The sequence below is a fragment of the Miniopterus natalensis genome, chromosome 20 (assembly GCF_054644295.1).
Source record: "Miniopterus natalensis isolate mMinNat1 chromosome 20, mMinNat1.hap1, whole genome shotgun sequence".
Lineage (NCBI taxonomy): Eukaryota > Metazoa > Chordata > Mammalia > Chiroptera > Miniopteridae > Miniopterus > Miniopterus natalensis.
The window spans coordinates 15,246,470-15,262,698 of record NC_142100.1 but is presented as its reverse complement, the minus strand read 5'-3'; positions in this window follow the sequence as shown (position 1 = coordinate 15,262,698).

Sequence of the window (16,229 nt, the reverse complement as noted above, 5' to 3'; positions counted from 1 at the left end):
GGAGAAAAAAAAACTTGACTAAATAAGTTTTGAAAGTTTTATCAAGGAAGAAAACTAATATCTATCCAACTAATCTGAAGTGTATTTGAATTCACACCAGTCATATAGCAAACACAGAAAGGCCAGAGATAAATTTAGTTTACTCAAGATAAGTTTGCTAACAGTGTTTGATTCTTTCAGTCCTTTTAATAAGATATGTTGCTTTGTTTTTGCAATCACTCTTATTTATCTCCTCAAACAAGTTCCCAGTCCTCTGACTCCTGAGTTGGTCCATACTGGCAATCGCACCACAGAGTCAGTTTACTCTCTCTCACACATGTATACATGGACGGGCCAAAATTTTAGAATTTAACAATTCTAACAATATTCAGAGGTCTTTTTCTTAACACTTTTATTAAGTTTACAAATTTTTTGAGAGCCTACTACATGCTAGATTTAATTCTAGATGCTGAGAATATATCTTCGAACAAAATATTTGAAATCTCTGCCCTCATGGAACTGATACTCTAGTTGGGAAAGACAAATAATAAATATATAAATGTCAGGTGGTCTTAAATGTTGTGGGGGAAAAAAGTGAAACATAGTAAGGGAGAGAGTAACGGTGTGATATTTCACTTGTTAAAGAAATCTTACACTATTTTCAGGAAACCAGTAGGACATTTCTACAGACAAAGGCTGAGGGGAAGGGGTTTCTTTGCACAGTTTTCCTTGCAGATGCTAAATACTCCTTAACCGCTGCAAGAAATATATGATGTGAATTTTGTTTCATTACCTAAAATATATAGGCTTGAGAAAATGACGATGCAGTTTTTAATTTTAGAGTAGCAGGATGTTCTTTTGAATTGATCCCTCATCACCTAATGTATTGCCTTTGTATGCAGTGAGTGCTCAATTAATGTCTGACAAAATGTTCAACCTTAAACTCTGAGGGGCTACTTCTGGATTATGCAACTTTTCTCTCTCATTATGTTAAAGATAGGTTGTACACAGGCCAGCACTTGTACCATTTTCAGATTATTTACCATGTCCATGTTGGGGTCCCAGTATTTCTTTCTTTTTTTTTTTTTTTAAACGTATCTTTATTGATTTCAGAGAGAGGAAAGGAGGAGGAGAGAGAGAGATAGAAACATCAATGATGAGAGAGTCACTGATTGGCTGCCTAGCCTGCAACCCAGGCATGTGCCCTGACCGGGAATCAAACCCCGATCTCCTGGATCCTAGGTCAATGCTCAACTGCTGAGCTGCGCCCAGGCGGGCAGGGTCCCAGTATTTCATTATCAGAAGCCCAAAGCTTCTTTACCTGTTGCTATTATCATTTAATTTTTCTATTTAAGAAACTGCTATCTTCCCTAACTTACAAACTTTGATATGTAGCAAAACCATATTTTTTGCCATGTATCTTATCAGGAACAGCATTGCCTAGAAAAGATAGATGAGAGGCCAAAGAGGATTTTTTTCAGCTTAGTTATCTCTGCTTTTTCTCTCCTGTAACTAATACATTTATCAGTATGATTTGATTTTGGGGAGAAATGATGGGCTTGTTACTCAGTCCTTCATAGGCATATTCTATTATAACAAGTTCAGTACCTTACTTCCTCAGGGAAATCAGATTTAGGTTAGAGATGTGGCTGTCATAATCATTGATGATGTTTTGGTCTTTTTCTCATGATCCAGATTTGAACTTTGCGTCATATATTAGTACAGTATGGCCATGTTTTAAGCCTGTAGTTACCCCAAACTTCATATTTCTTCTGGAAATATTGCTACAACAATAACATAATACAGAATTACTTGCATGCTGATTTTGGACTGTTTCTATCCCTCAAGACAATGCTCTGAAATATAATACTCATTTTACTGAATTTTTCAGGGATGTTTGACTATTGGTTTCATATTAAATCAGTTACTAATCCAGAGAGATAAAGCCCAATTTTTAACCAAGGAAATAGCCTCCAGAGCATTTCCCAAGAAGGATGGTGGTTCATTTTGATAACGTGTGTTAGTGGAAGATCTAATAAGGAAGCTACAAAGCTATTAAAAGGCTTAAGTCCTTTTTGTCCACAGGAGAAGGACAAGGTGTTGGTAAAAATCTCTTCATATCATATGCTGTACAAGTAGCCACTGAGATTTTGCTGAAAGGTATTTCAGTGTATAATTGCAAACTGAGCAGGGGATGATTTTATGAAGCTTGTTAAGGAAATAATAGTACAGTCAAAATATCTAAACCTAAGGTCGTTTCTTTGAGAATATGACCTTCAGTGATTGGGTTATTTCTATTTTGGTACATAGTTAAGTGTTTAATAAATGTTTGAAATAAAGGGGGGAAAAGCAGAGTACTATGAAAGGAAAAAAGTCTAATAAACCTACAGAGAGTAGTAATTTTTAAGTGTAAACAATAAAACAGCAGAAGTTTTGTGGGTCACAAGTTACTTTTAGAAACAAGACATGCTACACTGGGGAACTGAGGAGCCACAAAAGCACAGAACTTGAGAACATCACACCACTGGCTCTGAAAAGTAATGGGAAGCGTAAATTGCTGAATGACAGTGGATTTTGACAGTGGCCCGCCTTAGAAAACATGGCTTTCACATTGAGGGAAATGTGGTCTTCAGTGTCTTAGGGAGAATGCTAGAGACTATAAACTTAATTAGTTTGTAAAACTAGGCTGTCAGTATTTATAGTAGATTAACCTAGTAAGCTACAACTATGCCTCTTTTGGAAGGGAATCTAATATTCTCCAACCTTAGTAAACTGGATCTACAGCTTTTAAAATTGGTCAATACCCAGTATGAGCTTTAGCGCTGCAATTTAAAGCCAGAGAAGCACTACGTTAAATAAATAAGAGTGCTGGCTTTGGAAAGAGCTGGATTCCAGTCTCAGCACTACAGTATGATCTTAGGTAAATTACTTAGCATTTGTAATTCTAAGTTTCCTTAGCCCATTATTATAGTGGTTAAGGGTACAATGTCGGGATTCAAATCCCAACTTTGTCACTTACTAATGATGTTGTCTTAGGGAAGCTGGTAAACCCTCTATGACTCAGTTTCCTCATATGGAGAGAGAGAGAGAAATAGTACCTACATCATTGGATTGTAGACATTCATTGAGCCCTGAATAAATGTTAGCTGTGTCAGTTTTTGTGTCAGTAACTTCTGACTTAGAAATACTTATCTTCTAAAAACTTACAGTCTGGTTAACACATATTAAAATACAAGCAATATAAGGTTTTTATAAATAGGTGTGAAAGAGTGTGATACAGACAAAGGTTTATTGATTCAGTTATTTATTAAGTGTCTACTGTTCACCAGACGGCACTAAGCTGAGTACTGAGGATACAACAGGGAACTCTACAAGGTCCTTGTTCTTGTGAAGCTTATAGTCTTGTGATAGAGCAGATACTAGTAGACAGGCCAAACAACAGAGTGAAATAAATGCTACAGTAGAGATTAGTACTAGGGGCTGTGGAAGCTCACAGGAGGGGCATATGGCCTAGTTTTAGAGAGGTCAGAAAAGGCTTATCAGAAAAAGTAAAATAGGAAGGGGCAAGGAGTTAGTGTTCTTGCAGGTCAGACAATGTGCAGAAGCCTGGAAGTGTAGGCTATCACTGTGGCTAGTGGAACATCCACAGTGGCGATTAAAATGAGCCCAGCAAACAGAAACATGAAGCCAAAGAGGTAAGCACTTGTTGACCAGGCTGTGGAAGTTCCCCAGTGTGGACTTTATCCTAAAGACAGTGAGGAGCCAGTGAAGAGTCAAGCAGGAGAACGACAAGAATCAAACTTGCATTGTCGTGAGGTCACTCTGGCCGCAGTGTGGAAGGTTAGAGGAAGCCAAGACAAAGCCAGAGATCAGCAAGATGCTTTTGTGTGATTTATGTAAGAGAAGAGTGAGCCTGGGCCCACAATTGAGTCATGTCACCTGGGTTCGAATCCTGATTTGCCACATAATAGCTGTGTGACTCTGCAAGTTACTTAGCTACCCTATGTCTCTGGAGGTTTGTTGTGAGGATTAAAGCACTTAGTGCTCCATAAATGTAGGCAGTGAGGCTGAAGAGAGGCAGTCTAGACAGACTAATAAGCAAGAGCTAAAAAGAACCCATTGGCTTTAACAAGAAGGCGGCCATTGGCGATAAAGGATTTGGTGGTAGTGGTTGTGTGCGTGTGTGTGTTGGGGGGGATATATGTATGGATTATGGAAAGAAAGGGAGATGGTGACGGGAGATTCTGAGGATAGACAACTTCAAGAAGTGAAGGTGAGAAGGACTGGAAGTGGCTGGAGGGATTATGGGAAAGGCTGACATGGGCCTCAATAAACTGATTTGGCCTACTGATGGCGTGGATTTCTCAGTGGTTGTGTATCCATTCTAATTGTTCAGTAGCCAGGGGTTTAAAAAAGTGGAGCTGATTTGGGGACAAGTAATGGGTTTGGTCTCACTACTTTTGAATTTGGCATAGGGGCAAGGTATTCATGTAGAAATGATGCACAGCAAACAGTTTGATATGGGACTGATGGTGGGCCAATTGGACAGAAAATCAAAGTAAGACTCAGGTGAGTGCAGATGAGTTACTAGAATAAAGGCAGGCTGGCAAGAAGGCACAAGGGAACTTTGGGTCTAACCTTAGCATTCCTGAGCATAACGAGAGTGTGTGAACTTCATGAAGCAGGATGCTGGTAGGGTGGGAAATGGGTCTCAAAGTGGAGGTAAGAAACCAGGCCTCAAATCGAGACGTCATAGCTTAGCAAGAGCATTTGCAATAACCAGCAGCCTAGGAGTTCTAAGCTGTCAGGGAAAGAGAACAGGAAAGGAAAGTCTTGAGTTTGGAGTTGGGGTGATTGACCTTGGCCAGATGCTAGGCTTAGCCTAGGCAGTCACAGGGCATGATGGGCTCTGTGGGTTACCTTTAGGAATGCAGTGCTTTTGCCCTAATCTGCTATGTCTCCAAAATGTAAAAATGCTCATCTGTGTATTTTAGGTATGCCAAGCCCTGATTGTGGTGGTTGCCATGAATTACTTTTAATTTATCATACACAATTGTAGTTAACATTTGTATTTATGTAAGCAATATGTAAATCAGATGTTTATCTATTAAATATATCCTGGTGGGGGAACAACAAGGTAGCTGGGAAAATCCCTCTGTTTGAATCAAGGTATTTCATTCTACTGTTACTGTTTATGTTTTCAGTCAGCAAACAGTTACTCAGCCTTTCTGAACCTGCCTGCCTTCTGTGTCAGGGACTGCTTTTCCTTTTTATCATAATCTTAGTTCCCTACTGGCCATCTCTCCCATTCTGCACTGTAATGTGGATTACTCTCTTTAAAACTTCCTTCACCCATCTTTGCCCATGGTTGGTTTCATCCCGTCTCCTCTTAACAGATATACTTTAAAGAATCTGTATGTCAGGAAATATTAATACAATTTATAATATGTTTTCTTCAATTCTTATAGTCAAATGGAGAGAGAAGAAAAAAAGAATTCCAAACAAGGTCGTAGAGTGATTGTGGCTGGAAGGAAATGTAAGGACAAGAGGAATCAACATCATATGAGGCCAAGCCCTATGATCTGATTGCTGCCCTTCTCACACTCTGTGAAGCCCAGATAACAGAGGTGAGCAGTGGTATGGACGGTATCATAAATGGACTCAGATTAGCCCCAGCATGGCCAGACCCTCAGTTCAATAATAGAAGATTAAGTACCAGCTTCAAATACTCAGTGTGTTCTTTGAGTTCCCAATGCTATTTTCTACCTGGAGCTTTCTTCTACATTTACTTTAATGGCTCAGTTGGAAGTCAGCCATCACTGCTAAGTGTTCTTGAGTTTTATGCAGTATTGGCAGCAGCTTCCTTATTGTCCTGACATTAGAAATAAGAAATCCTGCCTTGCTGCAGCCAGAGTGTTGCTGCCCAGTGGTGGAATATTTCCACTTTCTAGGATCTTGTCCTCTCCCACACTGAGTGGCCTAACCTTGTGTCACCTTCACGAGTCATCCGACTTATGAGAAGCCTCCCATTCCTAGAATGGCTCTGCCATCAGCTGGTAACATTCTTTTGCTCTGAGTTTCTGATCTCTAAGATAAAGTAGGAAAATCTGCTCCAATAAACATGAAATTGTTAAATATGTAAAGCATTTAGAAGAGCGCCTCACACATGTTAAGAACTTCTGCTATTATTATTAATATTGTTATTACTGCCACCTTCTAGGATCAGAAGCTAGAACCTAGCTAAACCTCTGATTTTGCTCTTGTTATACTGGGTAAGCAAACCCAAATAATTATCTGGAAATAGGCTTGATAATATTTGGTTTCCTCTCAATTTTGTGACCTTTGTCAGCTTGAAGAACCTTAAAAAGGTCAAAGTGTTGTCACTTTAGTATTTTTACTTTTTAGAGCTTTAATATCCCTTCTCTGGATTCCTAAGAGAGACTAGTCCTGACTTAACAGTGGGATGAATAATCTAGCAATCTTATCATAGAATGATGTACATTTTGTCCAGCCTCCAATGTTTACCAAACATCTCAACATGGGGCAGTAATGAATATCATAGCTAACTTAATGAGCACTTTGTATGTGCCAGATACTGTTCTAAGTACTTTTATATATAGTATCTCGTCTATATTTTCATAAAAACCCTATGTGTAGGCACTATTATTCTCATTTTATAATGAAGAAACAATTATAAAGAGGTTAAGTAACTTGTCTAAAACCACAAAGATAATAAGTGGAACAGCCAGGATGTGTACCCAGGCAGTCTGATCCCATAGCCTGTGTTAATAATCACCTTGCTGTACTGACAGGGAGAACCCTGGATTTGAGAGGCAGAAGTCCAATTCTGATCCCAACTTCTCCTTTCCATCACTTAACAAATTGAATGATCTTGAGAAAGTTACTCAATCTTCCTGAACCTGTCTACACATCTATAACATGGGAACGGTAACTAATATATACGTCGTAGGATGGTTGTGAAGATTATGTGCCCGTACTTATTAGGTATTCAGTAAATGTTAGTTTCTTCTCTTCCTACTCTAAGTACTACACTGGTGCCCAAGACGGAGTAGGAAAGTTGTACCTCTTTGGCATCCTAGTGTGGGGTAGAGAGGGAAGAGGTAAGAAAGGACAAAGGTGGGACCAAACCATTACAATATAAGAAATGCCACTGTTGAGGAACATACAGAGGAAAGTACAGAGAAAATAACATTTTCTGAGTTGGGAAAGAACAAAGTTGGAGAAGCTTCAAGGCATCAGTGACATTTGTATTGGGTTTTGAAAAACAAGATAGGACTGGATGAGGTAGACAGAGTATCAAGGAGAGGGGCACACAAGCCTTTGAATGTCAGTATGTGTGCACCATTAAACAGACACATTTAGAAACAAAATTTGAAGAACTTTAGTAAATTTAACAACAAAAAACTTATGAATGTTCTTTTTTGTTGAGCTATAATTCATATACCATAAAATTCACCATTTTATAGTGTACAATTCAGAGTTTTCAGTATATTCACAAGGTTTTGCAACCATCACCACTATCTAATTCTAGGACATTTTCATCACTTCAGAAAGAAACCTACCACCTATTAGCAGTCACTCCCCATCCTCTGACAACCCTTGATCTGCTTACTTTCTGCTTCTATGGATTTACTTACTCTGGACATTTTCATATCAGTAGAGTCATACTACATGTGGCCTTTCGTGTCTGGCTCCTTTCACTAGGCATAATGTTTTCGAGATTTGTCTATGTTGTAGCATGTATCAGTATTTCATTCCTTTTTCTAATTGGATGATATCCCTTTGTATGGTTATACCACATTCGTTTATCCAGTTATCAGATGGTGGACATTTAGGCTGTTTGAATGAATAATGACTATTATGAGTAATGCTGCTATGAACATTCACGTATAGGTTTTTGTTATTTCCCACCCCCAAGCCCCCACTTTTTTATTATTATTGCTATCCCAGTAGGGTAAAGTAGTATCCGGTGGTTTTGATTTGCATTTTCCTAATGACTAATGAAAAGATGTTGAGCATCTTTTCATGTGCTCATTGGCCATTTGTTTATCTTCTTTGGAGAAATGTTTATTGCAGTCCTTTCTTGTTTTTTAATTGGGTTGTTTTTATTATTGAGTTGTAAGAGTTCTTTATATATTCTGTATACTAGATTTTTATCAGGTATATGAGCTATTTTCTCCCAATCTATGGGTTGTATTTTCATTTTCATTTTTTAAAAAATATATATCTTTATTGATTTCAGAGAGAGGAAGGGAGAGGGAGAGAGAGAGAGAGAAACATCAATGATGAGAGAGAGTCATTGATTGGCTGCCTCCTGCAGGCCCCCAACTGGGGACCGAGCCCGCAACCCGGGCATGTGCCCTGACCAGGAATTGAACCGCGATCTCCTAGATCCTAGGTCGATGCTCAACCGCTGAGCCATGCCCAGCCGGGCTTCACTTTCTTGATAGTTCTTTGATGTGCAAAAGTTTTAAATTTTGATGAAGTCTAATTTATCTGTTTTTCCTTTGGTCACTTGTGCTTTTGTTGTCATATTTGCACATGTATATCCAGCTCTCCCAGCATCATTTGTTGAAAGACCATCCTTTTCCCACTGAATTGTCTTGTTACACTTGTGGAAAATCAGTTGACCATAGATGTATGAATTTATTTCTGGACTGTCCGTTCTATCCCAATTCTATCTATGTTTATCCTAATCCCAGTACCATACTGTTTTGATCACTGTAGCTTTGTGAATGCTCTACTTTTATTACTCAAAATGTGCTCCTGATTTGTAGTACATTTATACATTATTATCAGTATTTTATTCACTTTTTTCACTCTTTTGGGAGCATGTACTTCTGTGTGGGTCATTTATATAATCAATACTCTTATCATTTAAAATAATTCCAAAGTGTTAGTTTTATTGCCTTAATGTGTTATTGCTTGATTTTATCAAGCTCTTATTTTACCTTGTTTTTAGGTTGGTTTTAACTGTTCTAGATAGCTTTGTTTGCACTGTTTCTTGTTAGCTATCAAGCACCACCCCTGGATGTAATGGAATGATGGCTGCAGTTTTTAGTTCATCCTGGCCAAAACTTGGACTACTCCTATCTGCCACAGCTTTGACCAAGTACTTCCTGCCAGATTTGAATTAAACTCCTGTGATAGAAGGCCTGCCAAGAAAACCTCTTTCTTGAACCAGAGCTTTCCTGAGGTCAAGAGTGGCCCCTGCTGTATGCTTTTTGTATGTTGTTATACCTAAGATGTTATACTGATGAGGAGACATATGGGAAAGAACCTGTCTTTTGAACTTCTCTTATGTTGCCCAAACAAGCATTTACAAGTGCTGTTCCCATATGTAGTGTGTCCCTGTCTTTAGAAAGGAGGAGCTCCCAGAGATACGGGTCTTGTTCAGGGTCACCTAGTGACCTCGCAGGGCTACTAGGAACAGAATTCATCCTCCACTCCCATGGACTCCCCTCTCGTCATCACTACACACTCCTTCCCTGCTGGACAACAGAAGATAGAGCTTAAATCTCAGTATTGTCCCCAAGGGAGGTTTTGAGTTTCTTCTTACCTGCTCTTATAAATAACGCAGATAAGGAGCCCCAGCAAAATAACTCACATACATTGTGCCACAATTTAAAGGATCAAGCTCTCCTTGGCAGGGTAGCTCAGTTGGTTGGAGCATCATCCTAATACACCAAGGTTGCGGGGTTTGATCCCTGGTCAGGGCACAGGCAAGAATCAACCAATGGGTCCATGGATGGGTGGAACAACAGATCTCTCTCTCTCTAAAATCAATAAAAATAAAAATTTAAATAACTAAATAAGATAAAATAAAGGATCAAGATTATAGGCTCTGGCAACAGATCTGTGAGAGAAGGGAACAGGAGAGAAATTGTCCAGAGTTTCAGTGTGTTCTGAACTTCAGAAATTTGGATGAACAGAGATGCTCAGTTTTCTCCCATAACAAATAGGATCTCTGCTGTGAAATTTGACTGTAGTGGTTATTGACCAAGTTGTTGGTTATATATAAACTTTTCCTATGGGAATTTTCAAACATATGCAAAAGTATAGAGAATTATATAATTAATTACCATGTACCTGCTACCTAGCTTGTGGAATCAACAAATGGCCTGTCCTGTTTCATCTCTACCCCATTCATTCCCTCTCCCCACTGGATTATCTTGAACCTATATTGACCAAGTTTTCAGTTTTAACGTGTTTTAGAAGCTATTTCCCTTAGTTTGTGTGCTCTCATTTAGATTGCTCTATTCTTTGGCTCTCCCATTCCCAGAATCCCATGCATTTGTCATATACCTTCACTTTGGTCCAAGTGCCTAGACCTCCACTTGCCGATTGTTCCAGTTCATCAGCTCTAATGTATGAATTAGTTAGGTTAGGGACTTTAACAGTCTTCTTTATATGCAGTGTCTACCCTGATATGTATTAGGTGCTTAGTAAATAGTTGTTGGTGACTGAATGGGTGAATCCCATTTGGCTTTCCACTCACCTGAACTTCACAATCAGCTGTGTACTTGGTTCTGTATATCTTAAATGATGCGAAAATTACCTGAGCCTTTTGAGAAGTAGTAGTAGCTTTTATCCTTGACCCTTTTGTCTAGCTGAAGAATCTGAATTTTTCTGGCTCCCCCTGCTGTTCTCTCCTGGGTAGTTGCATGTAGATGCATCTGGTGGCAAAGGATTGGCGCCAAAGCCAAGGAAAAATAGAACATTGTTATGGAGTACCCTAGCCAGTTCAGGCAGGTCTGAGGAGGAAGAGAACAGCTTGTTGAAAACAGTTCTGAGAAGTGTAACTTTAAGGTGTCCCACTGCCAACTCAAGTCAGGAGGGCAGGGTTGGACCCTGCAGCACTGGAAGACCACGAGTATCGTGACCACATGGCCCATAATGAGCTAGTCATTATGTGGGGACAGATCCTATATTGAGAAAAGAGATGGGCTTCTCCCCTTAAGACAAAGCTGCCTGGGGTCAAACAGTCCCCAAGTAGACAGAGTGGTGGCTACAGAGTTTTAGTTTTATTTTTGCTTCCTGTGAAAGTTGAGGCAAGGAGATGGTGAAAGTAGATGGGAATGTCCCAGAGTTCATGTTCCTATGTGATATACATGATCCCACCTCCCAACTCTTAAGACTAGTAACAACTCTGTGGAACTGTGGGTGGATGTTATCTAGGGTCTCCTTCCTCCACCCTCTAAGTGCAATAAATTCCCTACACCTACCCACTTCCTAGATCACATTTCTAATTGTTTATATGTATTTGTCTTTTCCACAACACAACTTTCCAGGAAATGGGCTGTGCATAATGAATCTTACCAGACTCCAGCTAGGGGCAGGCATCTAGTTAAAGAGGGTTCAAGATGGCAAGACACTGAGGCAGATCCCCTCCCCTTCTTTTAAATCTTATACCTCAAGTGCCAGTGTATTTCCACTTAAACTTGAACATGGAAAATAGGCTTGTGTGTTCCTCTTTAGGACATAGAGGTAAGCATGTGACTTTCCCTAGTACATAAGGAAGGGAGCCTACTCCAGAAGAAGAACCTCAGGGTTTGAAAATTGCCATTGGACTTGGGCAGGTGTAACTATGAGATGGTCATCATAAAGAAATGTTTGGCCTGGCCAGGCGTGGCTCAGCAGTTGAACATCTACCTAGGATCCAGGAGATCACAGTTCAATTCCCAGTCAGGGCACATGCCTGGGTTTCAGGCTCAATCCTCAGTCAGGGGCGTGCAGGAGGCAGCCAATCAATGACGACTCTCTTATTGATGTTTCTCTCTCTCTCTCCCTCTCCCTTCCGCTCTCTGAAATCAATAAAGTTCTGCCATCAGTATAGGAAAGTAAACTTGAGCCTTGAAACCAAGATCTTCTGGCTCTACATCTCAGGCTTTTTATTACGTGCTAGATTTATGAGCCTCGGTTTTCTTATTCGTAAAATGGAGACAAGTTGTACCTGTTGTGACATGAGAATCAGAAGAACTGTGTGCTCAATAAATGGTGCTGGTTATTATTATAATGAGATTCCTTATTCAAAGATTTGTTATTTAAAAAGCTGGCTGCAGAATTCCTCTTAGGAAATTGTCTTTGTTTGTTCACCCAAATTGGCCCCAACATTGGGTCAGTTGCCCAAACTGACCCCCCACGATCTGCCCTGACCAGCTCTTCACAATCTTATTGCTGGCTGGCTTTTTTCCAGCAGTTCCTACACAATCCGAAATGGCCCTTTTCCCCCCTCAATGACATGAAGGGACTTGTCACTTTGATCATCAGCTGGTATTTGGACTTCAAGAGCAAGTTTGTCCATGTCCTCCCTTCTCTGAGCCACCCTGCTTCCCCACACCCAGCCCTATATGTCCAAGTCCTAAGCATGCTCCAAGGTCCTCTAATGCCACCACCTTCTCAGACCTAGAGGGCATCTCATCCTTCTCCAAATCATCAGAGCATTTATTTCCCTTCACCTCTCATGTCATGTTCTCTCTTATGGTGCAGACATTTGTATGTCCCATGTCCTGTACTATCTATGCTTAAGCTCTTTTGAGAGCAGGAATTAGGTCTTTCTTAGCACACAGGAGCCATTCAGAATACCTGTTGAATGAATTAGTGGCTGCTCAGTGTCAATACTGGGAATACAGCAATGAATTACCTTTGCATGAACCCCATTTGCAAGGAAACCTGGGCTCCTATGAGGAGATAGACCAATAAAAAAGATGATGCAAAAGTAGAAATATGTGCAGAACAGGGAGCTGGCACTGAGGAAGACACAGTGATGGAACCCTGAGTGCCATATTCAGACAGTCCAGGATTTGGGTCATGGCTCTGCCACTTCACAGCTATGTGGCATTGGCAGTGACTTGACCTCTGTGAGCCTCAGTGAAAATAAAACAGCACCTGCCTCATAGGATTGTTGATGTAAATAAGGCCCCTGGCATGTGTGTGACACCTAGTTGTGATGTTATAAATGAAAGCTGCCTCCCTTCTTGGGGGCAAGGAAGGCTGTGCAGATGAAGGTTCATCTGAGCTGAGCTTTGAAGAATTAATTCCTCAGATAAACAAAAAAGGTAAGTACTTTGCAGGCAGAGGAAACTACATGAATAAGCAGACAGTTTTTCATCAAAGACAAGCTTAAAAGAAAGTTAACATAGGCCCCACCACTCATGGAGTTTGTGCTCCTTAACATGGACACCAAAGCTTTCAGCAGGCTCAGGGCACAGATTTTGACTCAAAAGAGAAAACCAGAAGAGAAATGCCCTTGAAGGAGGAAGGAGAATGTCAATAATCAGGCAGTTTTCTTTTCACTGCTGCCACAGGCTTTGACCTCAGCCTGGTACGGACTGGCCTCTGGCTAGGGCAGCAGAGTTAGGGAAAGCAGCAAGCTTTCCCCATAGCAAAAATAAGCTGTTTTCCTGTGGTGCCTATCCACAGCGATACAAAGCAGCTTTATTCAGAGGTGCTTACCTCCACACCGCCTTGTCCTCAAAAGAAACTTGTTCTGTTGGGATGGATTAATCTCTTAGATAAATATTTGGCATTTCCTTTCACAGCAGTTTATTGAGAGATGCAGATCCAGACATCATCATTCTGCCCTCCTCCTCCTCCTCCCCCATGAGAGCCGCTCCACAGGATATAAGAGGCACCCTCCACTCTTGGAGAGGTCCAGAGGAGGGTCGGACAGGTGGCCGTGGGAGATGTGGGGTGTGTAAGGCCTAGAATTCTGGAGGCCCTGCTACCAGGTGCTCGATTATATAAACTGGGGAACCACCAGCCTGCTTCCTCCATGGGCCAGGATGGAATATCGTCACTCAACGTAAGAGAGAACACGACTATGGGATTTACTGCTGCAAGAGGTACTCAAGAGAACTGTGGATTCTGAATTCACTGCAAAAACTGCCACCCTCTCTTTATCCCTGGTACCTCCAAGTACAAGCCATTCAGGAAAGCCGGAAAGCAGAGGTAGATAAGCAGCCAGAAGGAACCGAGTCGGCACTAGCAGGTTGTCACTGACCTCATTCACCATTTCCTCCAATCCTGCCTTCTGTCAGCTCCCTGTTGACCCTCTGCCCTCTGCCCTGCTCTGCCCCTACCCTCAAAAGGAGGAGGAACGGGGTAGGCAGTTCTTATTCAAGCACCGTAGGCCCATCTTTGTGCAGACTCCGGAGTTCCTTAGAACAATCTCGGTTGGGAGATATGACATTGCACTTTGTGTGGATCAATGGATTGATGGGCACACCAAGAACTCACAAGCCCTGGGTGTCGGATCAATTTGACTCACGTGAACTGTGAGCCTACGGTTGGCGGGACTCTGGGTGACATCAAAGATCTGAAACCAGGGGAAGGCCTAGAGAAGCAGGAAGAGAAGCTCATCTTGTGCAGTCGTCAACAAACTATGGCCCAGGGGCCAAACCCAGCCTGCTACCTGGTTTTTGCACAGCCTATGAGCTAAGAATGATTTTTACATTTTTTTAATGGTTGGAAAAATCAAAAGGAGAGAATTTTCCCAACATGTAAAAATTATATGAAACTCAAATTTCAGTATCCTTCGGTGAAGTTTTATGGGAACAGAGCCCTGCACACCCATTTATGTATTGTCTTTGCCTGACTGCACAGCAGCAGAGCTGAGTAGCTGTGACAGAGACCATATGGCTCAGAAAGCTGTCTACCTTCTGGCTCTTCTCAGAAAAAGTTCACTTATCCCTGCTCTCGTTCATTTTTATTAGAGAGTAGTCTGGTGGAGGAGGTAAACTAAAAGGGAGCTTTTTGAGTGTGTCCTAATGTGCTTTACAAGTATCAGTCCATAAGATGCTCCCAGCAGCCATGTGATTAAGAACTGTTTTCCTTGCTCCTGCAGGAGGTCCTCCAGTCAGAAGGTGGTGGTGCTGGGATCTGCCCCCGGTACTGTCTCCGAAGACCACCATGAACCAGGGCACAGTGACGATGACTTAGGGAAGGGCAGAAGCAGTGCTGAGGCAGGCAAAGAAGGCTGTGAAAAGGGTAAGATTCAGATGCAAAGAGCTGTTGAGGAAGAGCCTCCAGGTGGAGGGTGTTCCATGGGGAAAGGGAGGACACTGGGAATGGTTGGTATGTACTGAGAGTGGGAGGAGCTGAGCTGGCTCCTTGGTGTGACAGCTCTGCCTGGTGGTGCCTGGAAAGCTCAGGCTGCTGATGGTGCCTGGAACACCTTCACTCAGTGTAGTCCAGTAAGGCTTGGGGTGGGGCACAGTTCACCCCAGGTCAGTCTTAAGTATGAAGAGTATGCTTACTCACACTTGGTCTCTGGGCACTCTCTCTGGCACTGAGCCTTCTTCAGTGGTCATTTTCTGCTGTCAGGACTTCATCCTGGGGGCCTGGCAGGGCAACCAGAGCTGCCTCTGTGCCAAGCATGGTATTGGGCATTTACATGTGTGTAAAAGCACCATCTGTCACTGAGAGCTTGGTAATAAAGGTCCTGGAGTCAGAGGACAAATCTGAGTTTGAATTCACTTACATATGACCTGGGCTGGGGGTAGGGTGCCTCTACCTCTCTGAGCCTGTTTTTCTGTTTACCCATCTGCAATAGGGGAATAGGAATAGAACCAACCTCACAGGTCAGGCTGAGGATTAGGCACAGAGAATGTTAGTTCATGATGAGGGTGTTCACAGCCCGTTTCACTGATGAGGTAACTGAGGCTCAGAAATTTGCCCAGAGTTAGCAGTGACCAGATGGTGGAGCTAGACAGCCAAAGCTCGGGTTCTTTGCCCTTGACCATGGCAAGAGAAGTCATTCCACCTTTGTGCACCCGTGTCCTACACAGATTTTCCCCCATGGCCTGAAGAGTGTGGCATATGGAGATGTGGAAGTTGAGGGTACGGGGACACACAGGGATAACCACTTGCTGCTCAGGCCTCCAGATGAGTAGTGCTTTGGAAGAAGAGCAGCCTGCTTGCTTTGTTGTTCCCTTCTGCCACGTGACCCATACCGCTTCCTAACTGTGGTCCCTACTTGTCCATGGATACAACCAGGGGTTTCAGGTGGGGAGCAGGACCTAGCATGTCTCAAGTCTTTGGTTCAAGGCCAGGTTCTCTGCTTTAATGCCCAGCAGTATAACCAGCTGGCAGATTCTGTAGTGGTCACAAAGCTACCTGTCCATGTCTCAGCATTCTAGAGCAGCTCTTTTCTCTGATACACAAAACAGCCCAGGCCTCCATCTACACATTTTAGAGCCCAGCAACTTACCCGAGACTTTGTGTAGGTG